Source organism: Protopterus annectens, chromosome 1.part2 (assembly GCF_019279795.1).
Source record: "Protopterus annectens isolate FY-2018-M chromosome 1.part2, PAN1.0, whole genome shotgun sequence".
Taxonomy (NCBI): domain Eukaryota; kingdom Metazoa; phylum Chordata; order Ceratodontiformes; family Protopteridae; genus Protopterus; species Protopterus annectens.
The window spans coordinates 1,062,665,456-1,062,677,521 of record NC_056727.1 but is presented as its reverse complement, the minus strand read 5'-3'; positions in this window follow the sequence as shown (position 1 = coordinate 1,062,677,521).

Sequence of the window (12,066 nt, the reverse complement as noted above, 5' to 3'; positions counted from 1 at the left end):
TCCAGTAGTTGTCAGATGTGAGCTGTCCTTTCCTGGGGTGAGTCAGGGGCCTGAGATGTGAACTATGTCACTGCAGACAGAGCCAGATGCTATGGCCATATGTGGTGTTCAGCAGTATATCAGTACAGCTAGTCATGTTGAGACATAGTCTTTCAGCTTCCTATTTCTCATTATTACAGACCACCTACTGCATTCAGTTACATGCTTACTTGTTTCACATACCCTTTTTGTTTGGAAGTAGATTGGGTAAGATAAGTTCTTTGGTTTTGACTGTTGATGTACAGTCCTTCTCTTTGTTTTTCTCTCAGTTTGTCTGTGTCTCTCAGCTACAGGTATAGACCTGGGTTGAATAGGCAGCAGCTTGACTTTTTTTGGTGATGCTCATGACCAGGTGATGCCTGTGCACCAATTGGTGTTCCTCACTTGCTAATTGCATGCAGAGCAGCTGTGTAGTTATTCCAATATCTATTGTCATGGCAACACACTGCTATAATTGAGTAGTTCATTTGGCCATTGGCCCTTTACCTTGCCTTTGAGGAAGACATCCTGGAGCTGTGTGAGCTACAGCATTGCAGATAGCAGGTGGGAATACTTCTTACAACAAGGCTTGTGGAGACAGGCCAACTAAATGATGGAGAAGGTTCCAGGCTTAGGGACAGAACATGAGTATTGTTGTTATATGGTTTGAATACTGCTAGTTTAACAGGGTTTGTTTGGACATGCTAGTTCTGCATGGAGTTCAGTCTGACAACATTATGTTTATGCATAACTCTCAACTGTAGGGCTATCCATATAATGGCCAAAGGTTTGCCTGTTATTTTTTGTTCTGTTCCCCAGACAGCTGTCCTTGGCAAATCAGTAGCATACTCTGGGGATTGCAGTCAGTAAATACCAACATCCATTTGTGTGTCTGACTTCATATTCCTTAGAAAATATATGTTACAACAAAACCCTGTAACACCAGCAACTTTCTCAGTGTATAACAGTAATATTTAAAATATGCTCCTGTTTTTGGGCCTCTGTCAATAATTATGTCAGGCTTTGTCCAGATATCATGCAGTAAGAGGTTGATAGGTATGGTCTATCATTATTTAGTGCTGTCATTCTTGATATTGTCTCAGTGATGTTGTGGAATCTCACACATGTTGTGGGGCAGGAGCCATAAATATGAGGGCAAAGACTGAACAACATATGGAACTCTGTACAGTCAAGAGGTCAGTGTATACAGAACGCTCTTAGATGCCTTTGTAACAAATTTTATGTGGGGGAGAGTAAGAGGTGTTTTAAAATTAGGCTGTTAGAACATGTGAGAGATATTACTAATAAGAAAGAAGACAGTTCTATAGCTGTACATTTTAATAAATCTCACCATGGGGACAGTAGTGTCTTACAAGCTACTGTTTTGGAAAAAGTCTGTTTCTCAGTTTGATTGAACAGTTATAAAAGAACTATTGTAATGTTAAGAATCAATTCCTATTTTTAAATTTGATACTTTATCCCATAGGGCATTAAACGAGGAGTGTAATTGATGGCTGTGTATTTAAATATGTAATTAAGTGTTAACTGCTTCTTGTATTTAAGGCAATTATTTTTTCTAATGTTTTACTCCTTGAAGGCTTTGGTTGAGACATCAGCGTATATTAAATGTATGTGAATTACTGGCTGGTTGTTTTTCTGTTTACCATCTTCTGTCATTTTAGTTGCTTTGCTAAGAGGTCGGTGTATGTCTGGCCATTGTGTATGGCCAATCATGATTTTTTAGCAGCGTACTGTTTAGTTATTAGTTGGATTGTGTAGGGGGCAGATGTCAGTGGCATAGGTCCTTTTACATCCAACTGTGCCTGCTGCTCCAGTTATGGGTGGTCTATCAGCAGTATATGTTTGTATGGGCATTTTGAGACATGTCCCATACCACCGCACAATTCTGGCTACACTGTGACCTGGCACATTATATGTAGGGGTATTGTGAGACACTCATTGAGGATATATCTGTCCACACAGCCATTATACAGTTGTATTTGGTAGGCTTACAGGAATGTAGCTGTGACTGTGGTGCAATTGTTTGTGTGTATGCACTTTCACATTGGTGTTTGTCAGTACAGTTACATCCCTGTAGTGCAGGCTGTAGTAGTTAATGCATATGTAATTCACCAAAGCTGCTTTGGGGTACTGATTTGCTGTCCTGAGTGCATTTTGGATGGTACTTGGTGACATGTTTGTCAGCTCAGTGTAGTTTTCCTAATATTACATAGCTGCACTCATAGGTCTCAACCCTCCAGGTGTTCGTAGGATATACAGTTGTCTGCCTCATATATTTGGTCTGGTCCCCATGACAGAAGTGTATTGCTGACAATTCAGTGGGATGATGTGTGGAATGTACTCACTACATAATGACAGGCAACTGATTTCTCAGACATCTGATATTGCATTCAACATATGTTAGGATGGACGTTGTTGCTGCAGCAACTTACGTAGTTTATCTGCCCAAGTATTTCCAATGTGTCCCTATTTCCATACCCTGGTCTCCCCACTTTGTCTGGCTTCATCCAGACTCCTCCTTGTACTAAAGTGTTCTGAGGTATGACAGCGGTGCATGTTATAAAAAAAATTAAATATATATTGTGACGACCGTGCCGTGGCCCAGCAATCAAGGAGCCTCAATCCTCACCACTAACACCAGGGAGGTCATCTCCAAGATGAGGAAAGGATAACTAATACAGTAAAGTACAATTTCCTTTAAGTGCACACAGAGATCAGTCTGGGGCTGGTTGTTCCTATGCTCACCAGGTCCCCAGTAAGATTCCCCATTGGCACAGCTATAGGGTCCAGTTCTCAGCCTAACTGGGCAAGCTGAAACCTCCAGTACCCTCTCTGTTCAACCAGTGCTTTATGTCTCTGTCCAGGTAGCTGATACCTACACACACACACACGCACACACACACGCACACACACACGCACACACACACACACACACACACACACACACACACACACACACACACACACACACACACACACGCACACACACACACACTTTGAGAAGGGTTATACAACCACACAGACTTTCCTGGGAAAAGGCTGGCACAGGTTCTCCAGCTGTGCTCCTATTACCCAGACAATACGGTAATAATTCCTGCCACCATCCAGTTAATTATCAGCTACTAAAAGACCCTTAAAAGGGTGTCCAATTATTACTGTGCAATATTATAATCCAATGGTAGTATGAGTAATCAGTGTCAAGGCTTACTGGAAGGGCTTATTACACTAAACTCTATAAATATATAATGTACTCTAAAGCATACTTTATCTCTACATAAACCAGCCACAGGTAGAAGGTTTTAAAAATATTTAATAATAAATAATTAAAACACACGACAAAACTACTACACCACAGAGATATCTAAGAGTTCAGAGATCACACAGAAACTTAAAATAATACAGTAGGACAGGTTTGATTTCAAAGAAAAATACCTGATTAATCTTTACTAACTTTAACTATTCCTAAAAGAAATCACAGTGCTAAAAGTTACATGTGAGCATAAGGCAAAGTGCTGAGTTAGATGTCGAAAGTCAAAATGCTTCTAGTCTCTCACTGAACAATAGTTTTTAAACACTAACCAACAGCTCTGCTGGGGCCCTCCCAAATTACATAATTTTGACACTTAGGCTTGCCCAGTATTCATATTGCATCATCTTGACACCTGGTGTGAGTTCTCAGGCCACAAACTGCATTATTTAGCAATCTAACACCTGCTCAGAAACTTACAACAATAAAAGACATTTCACATGCATACTCTAACAGAAGCCAGAGCAATAAGCACATTCCACATGTAAATTCTGGCCCTTAACTTTAGCCTTAAAACAATGGGCATGAAACCTTCATCTAGACTCACTGGAGCTGAATTCTAACATGAAAGGGTCACAATATGCTTCACTGGGCCAGTAGGGTGCAATGTTGTCACATTTTTTCAGTTCCACATTTCACAGTATTCTTTTACATTCAAGAAAACATGCCTGTATTTTACATTTATTTACAAATGCCAGAATTATATATCAAATTCTATTTGACTAGGCTGGCAGCCTTCACCCATCTCTCCCCAATCATCACACCCCCCCCCCTATGGAACTCAAACAAGTTTTTCAAGTGCCCCTTGAGAAACATCACCTGAGAGTGTCAGGTCTATCTGGGTGTACCTCACCCCATTCCCTGTCTTGAGAGCCCATCTGCATTGGCATTGCTACTTCAACTGTAGTGCTGCACTGACATATATACTTGCAACCCCAGACTCCATCTTAGCAACTTGGCATTTTGCTGACTGGCTCTGTTTAACCATGTTAGAGGGTTGTGATCTGTCATCACAGTGAATTTTCTTCCAAACAGATAAGGCTGAAGTTTTTGTAGTGCCCAGACTATGGTTAGACATTCCTTTTCTACCATTGCACAGCATTCCTCCCTGAGTTGGAGCCTACGACTGAGATAAACCACTGGGTGCTCTTCTCCCTCTGAAGAAATCTGGCTAAGTACAGCCCCCACCCCATAGTTTGAAGCATCCACCTGCACAACAAAGTCTTTGCTGTAGTCTGGACTGGCTAACATTGGGGGGGGGGGGCTCCCAAAGCTTCCTTAAGCTTCTGAAATGCCTGCTCAGATGCTGGGATCCACACTATCTTATCTGGCCTGTTCTTTCTTGTCAGGTCTGTGAGGGGAGCAGCTATGGTATTATAATTTGGAACAAACTTTGTGTAGTACCCTGCTGTCCCTAAGAATGCTCTCACCTGCTTTTTGGTAACAGGTGCAGGCCATGCCTGAATGGCTTCCACTTTGGCAGGTTCTGGCCTTATCTTGCCACTCCTCACTCTATGTCCTAGGTAGGAGACCTCTGCCATACCCACCTGACATTTGCTCTGCTTAATGGTCAACCCTGCCCTCTGTAGTCTGCCCAGCACCTCCCTGACATGCTGAAGGTGCTCTTGCCAGGAATGGCTGTAGATAGCAATAGAATACATGTAAGCAAGGGCAAACCCTCCTGCTACTGCTAAGATATGATCAACCAGCCTCTGGAAAGTCGCTGGGACATTCTTCATCCCAAAGGGCATCTTTGTGAACTCATACAAGCCAAAAGGAGTCACAAAGGCTGACATCTCTCTAGCACTGGGAGTCAAAGGCACCTGCCAGTAACCCTTGGTAAGATCAATGGTTGTAAGATACTTACCCCTACCCAGCTGCTCTAGGGTCTCATCTGTCCTAGGCATGGGGTAAGCATCTGCCTCTGTGTGACTATTTAATTTCCTGTAATCTACACAGAACCTGGCGCTGCCATCCTTCTTTGGCACCAGTACCACTGGCGAGGCCCAGGGACTGTTGGAATCCTGAATCACCCCTAGTTCCAACATCTCCTGTACCTCTTCCCTCAGAGTCTGTTTGACTCTCTCAGGCACCGTATAAGGGGCCTGCCTGATAGGCCTTTGGGGTCCTGTATCCACCTGGTGCTGCACCAGGTGGGTGCACCCTGGTTTCCCGGAGAACATGCCCCCAAACTCCTGCAACACTGCTCGGATTTCTCGAACCTGGGTAGGAGATAGCTGCTGGGACATTGCTACCCCTTCCACCGAGGTGTAAGCCCGACTCTCACTGAGGAGATCAGTCACAAGATCTCTCTCAGACTCATCCTGCAATCCACTGCAAATGCTCAGCTCAAGGGCCTCCCTATCATGGTAAGGTTTCATCATGTTAACATGGCACAATTTGTGCTCCTGCCTTCTGCATAGCAGTTCCACCATGTGGTTAACATCACTTATCTTTCTTACCATCTTGTAGGGTCCCTCCCAAGCTGCTTGCAGCTTGTGTCTGACAGGAATGAGAACCATCACCTGCTGCCCAACAGCATACTCTCTAGCTCGAGCATTCCTGTCCTACCACCCCTTTTTCTGTTGTTGGGTTTCTGCCAGGTTCTCCTAAGCCAAGCCTATGAGTTCCCTAATCCTTGTCCTGAGGTTCAGGACATATGCCACAACAGACTCCTTGCCAGACTCACACTCACCTTTCCACTTATCTCAAATTAAATCTAGATGTCCCCTCACCCTATGCCCATACAGCAACTCAGAGGTTGAAAAACATGTGGATTCCTGGGGACCCTCTCTGTAAGCAAACAACAGATGGGGCAAATACTTGTCCTACTCCCTCTTAAGCTGATATACAAATGCCCGTAGCATGGACTTGATTGTAGAGTGTAACCTCTCAACAAGACCATTAGTCTGGGGATGGTAGGGGGTGGTCTTCATGTGCTTCACCCCACAGGACTTCCACAGACAAGCCAGCAGGTCTGACATAAAATTGGCACCTCTGTCAGACAGTATTTCTTTTGGGAAACCTACCCTGCTGAAAATCTCTAGCAAAGCATTTGCCACCTTCTCGCCTCAAAGGAGGACAAAGCCACTGCCTCAGGGTACTGTGTAGCATAATCTACAATCACTAGGATATACTTTTTCCCCGTGGAACTTGGGGTACTCAGAGGACCCACAATATCCATAGCTACCCTCTGAAATGGCTCCTCAATCACAGGCAAAGGCATCAAAGGCACTCTCACCTTGTCTTCTGCCTTGCCTACCCTTTGGCACTGCTCACAGGTCCTGCAGTACCCTGTTACACCTCTGGAAATTCCAGGCCAATAGAAGTTTTGCATAATATGCCTCTTTGTACGTTTTATGCCCATATGACATGCAAATGGAATATCATGGGCTATGGCTAGAAGTGCCAGATGGTAAGCTCTAGGCACTACCAACTGCTGTACTCTCTTACCTTGTAGCCCTCCCTCATGGGTCTACTCTCTGTAGAGTAACCATTTGTTCCAGTATGCAGATTCCCCCTCCCCTTGAGAATGAGGTGCCTCCCTAGCTACCTACCTCAGGCCTTGCAATGTAGGGTCTGAGAGCTGAGCCTGTCTTAAGTCTCTCCTTGTAACCCTTCCCAGCTCCCCTTCCACAGGAAGTCTGGCATCCTCTGACAGTGGTGCCTCACTGCCAGCCTGGGTACTACTACTCATCTCTACCTTTGCAGTTACCCTGTGCAAAGGAACATCAGTACCCACAAGCAGCTGTGACTCACATTCAGTCTCACTGCTACAACATAGCTCACTCCCTGAAGTAACCACCTCAGCAGTCCTGGTTGCAAGCATGCAGTATGTCTGGGTCTTCCTCAGGCTACCAGACCCACATGCTTGTCTCCTAGCTTCACTGCATATAACTGCATAAGTACATAGTACTTCCTCATCCAAATACTTCCCTCTCAGGACATCTGCAGGATGGAAGTTCCATACCCCTGTTGTCTCAAGACAACCCACTGTTGGCATTTTGTCTTTCCCACTTACTGGCTCCCTCACATTTGGTTCCCCACCTTGCCTCCGTGGACATTTGTATGCCACATGGCCCCACTGGTTGCATTCAAAATATTTAACCCTAGCTCCTGGATGTGTACCTGGAGTAGTGGCTTCCCCTGCTACTGGCAGATTCTGTTGGGGCAGTCTGTGCTGCCCACCATGGGTTCCTTTAGTCCCATGAGCAGTACTGGGGATCACTTTTTTTGTGCAGGGCTGCCCTGCTTGCTAGGTATAGGTCTCCCTTCTTCCCCAACTCCTCTGAAGTAGCACACTGTCTATCAGCTAAACAGATCCTCATGTCCTCAGGCAAAGTGTTAAGGGCTTGTTCCCTTACTAAAAGGTCTGCCAGCCCTTCAAAAGTAGTGACCTGACATCCACTTACCCAGCTATGAAAATAAGTGCTCAGTTCAGCAACATATTCACATGCATTTTCATCTGCCTTGCGTGTATGCTCACAAAACTTTTTTCCTATACATTTCAGGTGTTAGCTTAAAACATTCCAAGTGTCTTTTTATAGCAGTATAATCAAAACAGTCAGTGTCATGCATTTTTGCTAAAGAAGCTACAGCTTTACCATGGAGTAAGGGGGTCAGGAACTGTACCCAGAACCCTTGGTCAACTTCATACTGTTTACATACCAGCTCAAACATATGAATGAAGCTATCAAAATTATCCCCCTCTTTAAACTGTGGACAAAATTTACTGACCTTTTGTGCTTCTGGGGTCCAGTTACTCCCTTCCCCATTACCTCCATGACTCTGGTGAAGAGTCAGCATTTCCCTCTCATGCCTCCTCTGCTGTTCATTTTCCTCTGCTTGTAGACGCCTCATTTTCTCAGCCGCTTCTAGTTCCATATGCCTGGCCTCCAACTCAAGTCTCGTTAGCTCCAGCTGGATTTTTAAGTCCACTGCAGAAAGATTGAGCTGTCCATTCTCCGAGGATATGGTATCTCCACTGTCAGTCTGATTGTCCTCAGTCTGCTGTTTTCTGATGCAGCTGTAGCCAAGGCTGCAATCAGGCCTGCCTTAGTCAGGTTTCCATGCACCAGTCCCCTCACCTGGCACATCTCCACCAGCTGGCTCCTTGTCAGCTTTTCATACTCCTCTGCTGACATGCTGCCTGCTCACCCTGACTAACACTAAGCTAACACAAGAAGTAAAACAATTGTGATCTGAACTCTTGAGTATACACTGTGTGGCTGTTTTAGAGTACAAAACACTTTTAGAGATCAATGTACATAAGCTACAGGAATTCGCTCTACCTACACCACTACAAGCCAGTTAGTGTGTGAAGTAGATCCCACCACTGCAAATCAGATGTGATGACAATGCCCTGGACCAGCAATCAAGGAGCCTCAATCCTCGCCACTAACACCAGGGAAGTTGTCTCCGAGAAGACAAAAGGATAAATAATACACACAGTAAAGTACAATTTCCCTTAAGTGCACACAGAGATTACAGTCAGTCTGGGGCTGGTTGCTCCTTTGCTCACCAGGGCCCTCATAAGACTGCCCACTGGCACAGCTATAGGGTCCAGGTCTCAGCCTAACTGGGCAAGCTAAAACCTCCAGTACCCTCTCTGTCCAACCAGTGTTTCGTGTCTCTGCCCAGGTAGCTGATACCTACACAGACACACACACACACTCTTTGAGAAGAGGTTATACAACCACGCATACTTTCCTGGGAAAAGGCTGGCACAGGTTCTCCAGCTGTGCCCCTATTACACAGACCATATGGTAGTAATTCCTGCCACTACCCAGTTAATTATCAGCTACTAAAAGGCCCTTAAAAGGGTATCCAATTATTACTGTGCAATATTATAATCCAATGGTAGTATAACTAATCAGTCTCAAGGCTTATTGGAAGGGCTTATTACAATAAATTCTATAAATATATAATGTACTCTAAAGCATACTTTATCTCTACATAAATCAGCCACAGGTAGAAGGTTTTAAAAATATTTAATAATAAATAATTAAAACACATGACAAAACTACTACACCACAGAGATATCTAAGAGTTCAAAGATCACACAGAAACTTAAAATAATACAGTAGGACAGGTCTGATTTCAAAGAAAAATACCTAATTAATCTTTACTAGATTTAACTATTCCTACAAGACATCACAGTGCTAAAACTTACGTGTGAGCATAAGGCAAAGTTCTGAGTTAGATGTCCAAAGTCAAAATGCTTCCAGTCTTTCACTGAACAATAGTTTTTAAACACTAACCAACAGCTCTGCTGAGGCCCTCCCAAATTACCTAATTTTGACACTTAGGTTTTCCCAGTATTCATATTGCATAATTTTGACACCTTGTCTGAGTTTTCAGGCCAAAAACTGCATTATTTAGCAATCAGAAACTTACAAGAATAAAAGACATTTCACGTGTATACTCTAACAGAAACCAGAGCAATAAGCACATTCCACGTGTAATTCTGGCCCTTTACTTTAGCCTTAAAACAATGGGCATGAAACCTTCATCTAAACTCACTGGAGCTGAATTCTAACATGAAAGGGTCAGAACATGCTTCACTGGGCCAGTAGAGTGCAATGTTGTCACATTTTTTCAGTTCCACATTTCACAGTATTCTTTTACACTCAAGAAAACATGCCTGTATTTTACAAGCAAAAACAAACTAAAAATCCACGAAAACAGGTAGAGGGAAGCAAGGCAGCAAAGACCAACAGATGAAAATTAATCTTCTTTAATACAGATAAAATGTGAGGCGCTTTCCGTTTGAGACTCTGCTCAAACTTCTTCAGACAAACTGATTACACAAATCACAAGTATATATACCAATTAGGTGAGCTGCTCACACAAGCACTACATCAATTAAGCAATTAAAAACTGCACCAAGGTAATAAAGCATTTAAAGGCATATAAAACAAAACTGCCTAAATGCTCTTAATACATGTTTGTACTTAAAACCACCTTCAACTGTTGCAAAATAAAATAAAAATAAAAATATAACCGTCCAACATGTTGATTAAATAACCTACTGAGGATAGATATATATATCAACTAATGTATACTACAAAAAAATAAAAAATATATAATATAAAAAATATAAAAAATGTGAAAAGTATATATGTATATATATATATATATATATGCATCTTATCTTGATAAACTTTTAAGTTTTAAAACACTGACAATAGAACAGCATCCATTAAGTCCAGGGCTATTATACGCATTTAATCTAACTTGCCACATAAGTTCTAATTCTTCCAGTTTTAATGGAGTAGGGTCTCCCCTAGGATCTTCGTGAATCTGATCTATTATTATAAATTTAAATTTGTGGTCCGGGTTGAGACTGACATGCTTAGTCAGAGCATTGTCGAGTTTATTCTTCCGAATTGCATAAATATGTTCATACAAACAGTCATGGAGACGTCTCTCCTATATCCTTCATGTAAACCTTGCCCCTTTTCCTTGCCTGTGCGAGGGACACTACAGAGGTGTGGGGGCTACAGCTTCACAGTCAGCAGGTGGGAATACAACACAGGACAGGATATCTGTAGACAGCACAACAACATGGGGGACAAAGCTCCAGAATTGGGTACAAATTGTATGTCAGTAGGGCTGTTATACACATGTAGGGTTGCTAGATTGACAGGGTTCATCTGAACATGCATTTACTGAGTGACTTGATGTCTGACAGTGATATGTCTCTGATATACTTCTCAACTGGCATGCTGTCCACAGACTGGCCAGATTTTTACCTGTTATGTTTGGTCTGTTCCCCAGAAAGTAGTTGTCCTTGGGAAATCAGTAGGGGACTCTGGGGAATGCAGTCATTAAATACTAACATCCATTGCTATTACTGACTTTATATCCCTCAGAAAGGATATATTACAACAAACCCAGTAACACCAGCAACCGTCTCAATGTATAACAGAAATATGCCCAATATAAGCCTGTGTTTGGGCATCTGTCCCCAAATTATGTTGGGCTTTGTCCAGATGTCATGCGCTTAGAGGCTCATAGGTATTTAGTATAATTATATATTTCCTTCATTCCTGCACCATCCCAGTGATGTAGTACACCCACAGACATGGTACAGGGAAGAGGCCATAGATATGAGTCCTGAGCCTGTACATTCTGAGGTGAACTGTACATTTGTGATGTCTGTGTATGTCTGGCCATTGTTAACAGACTGTCAGGATTGTGTAGAGGTGTACTGTGTACATGTTATTAGGGCTGTGTAAGGAGGGGTGTACATGTGAGTGTCATGGCCCCTTTCTAGCTGACTGTGCATGCTGCTCCTGTTTCTGGTTCCCTATCAGCTGTTATATGTTTGTACAGGGAGACCGTGACATGTCCCATAACACCTCCAGATTCCCACTAAACTGTGGCTTAGAGCAGTATATGTAGGGGTAATGTGTGAGTGGAAATGGGATATGTGTGTTCACACTGTCATTATAGTCCAGTATTCAGTTTGCTTACTGGTATGTCACTGTGGCTGTGGTGCAATTGTTTTGTGGGTATGAACTTTCACACCAGTGTCTGTTTTCCAATGCTGTTATATCCCTGCACTGCCTGTTATATTTGCAAATGCAAGTGTACAGCCACAGAGCTGGATTTCAGTACTGTTATGTCAGTCTGCTTGTAGTTTGGAGGGTGCTTGGTAGCTCAGTGCAGTCTCCATACTGGTGTGTTATTCCCATATATTCATAGGATGTACCATT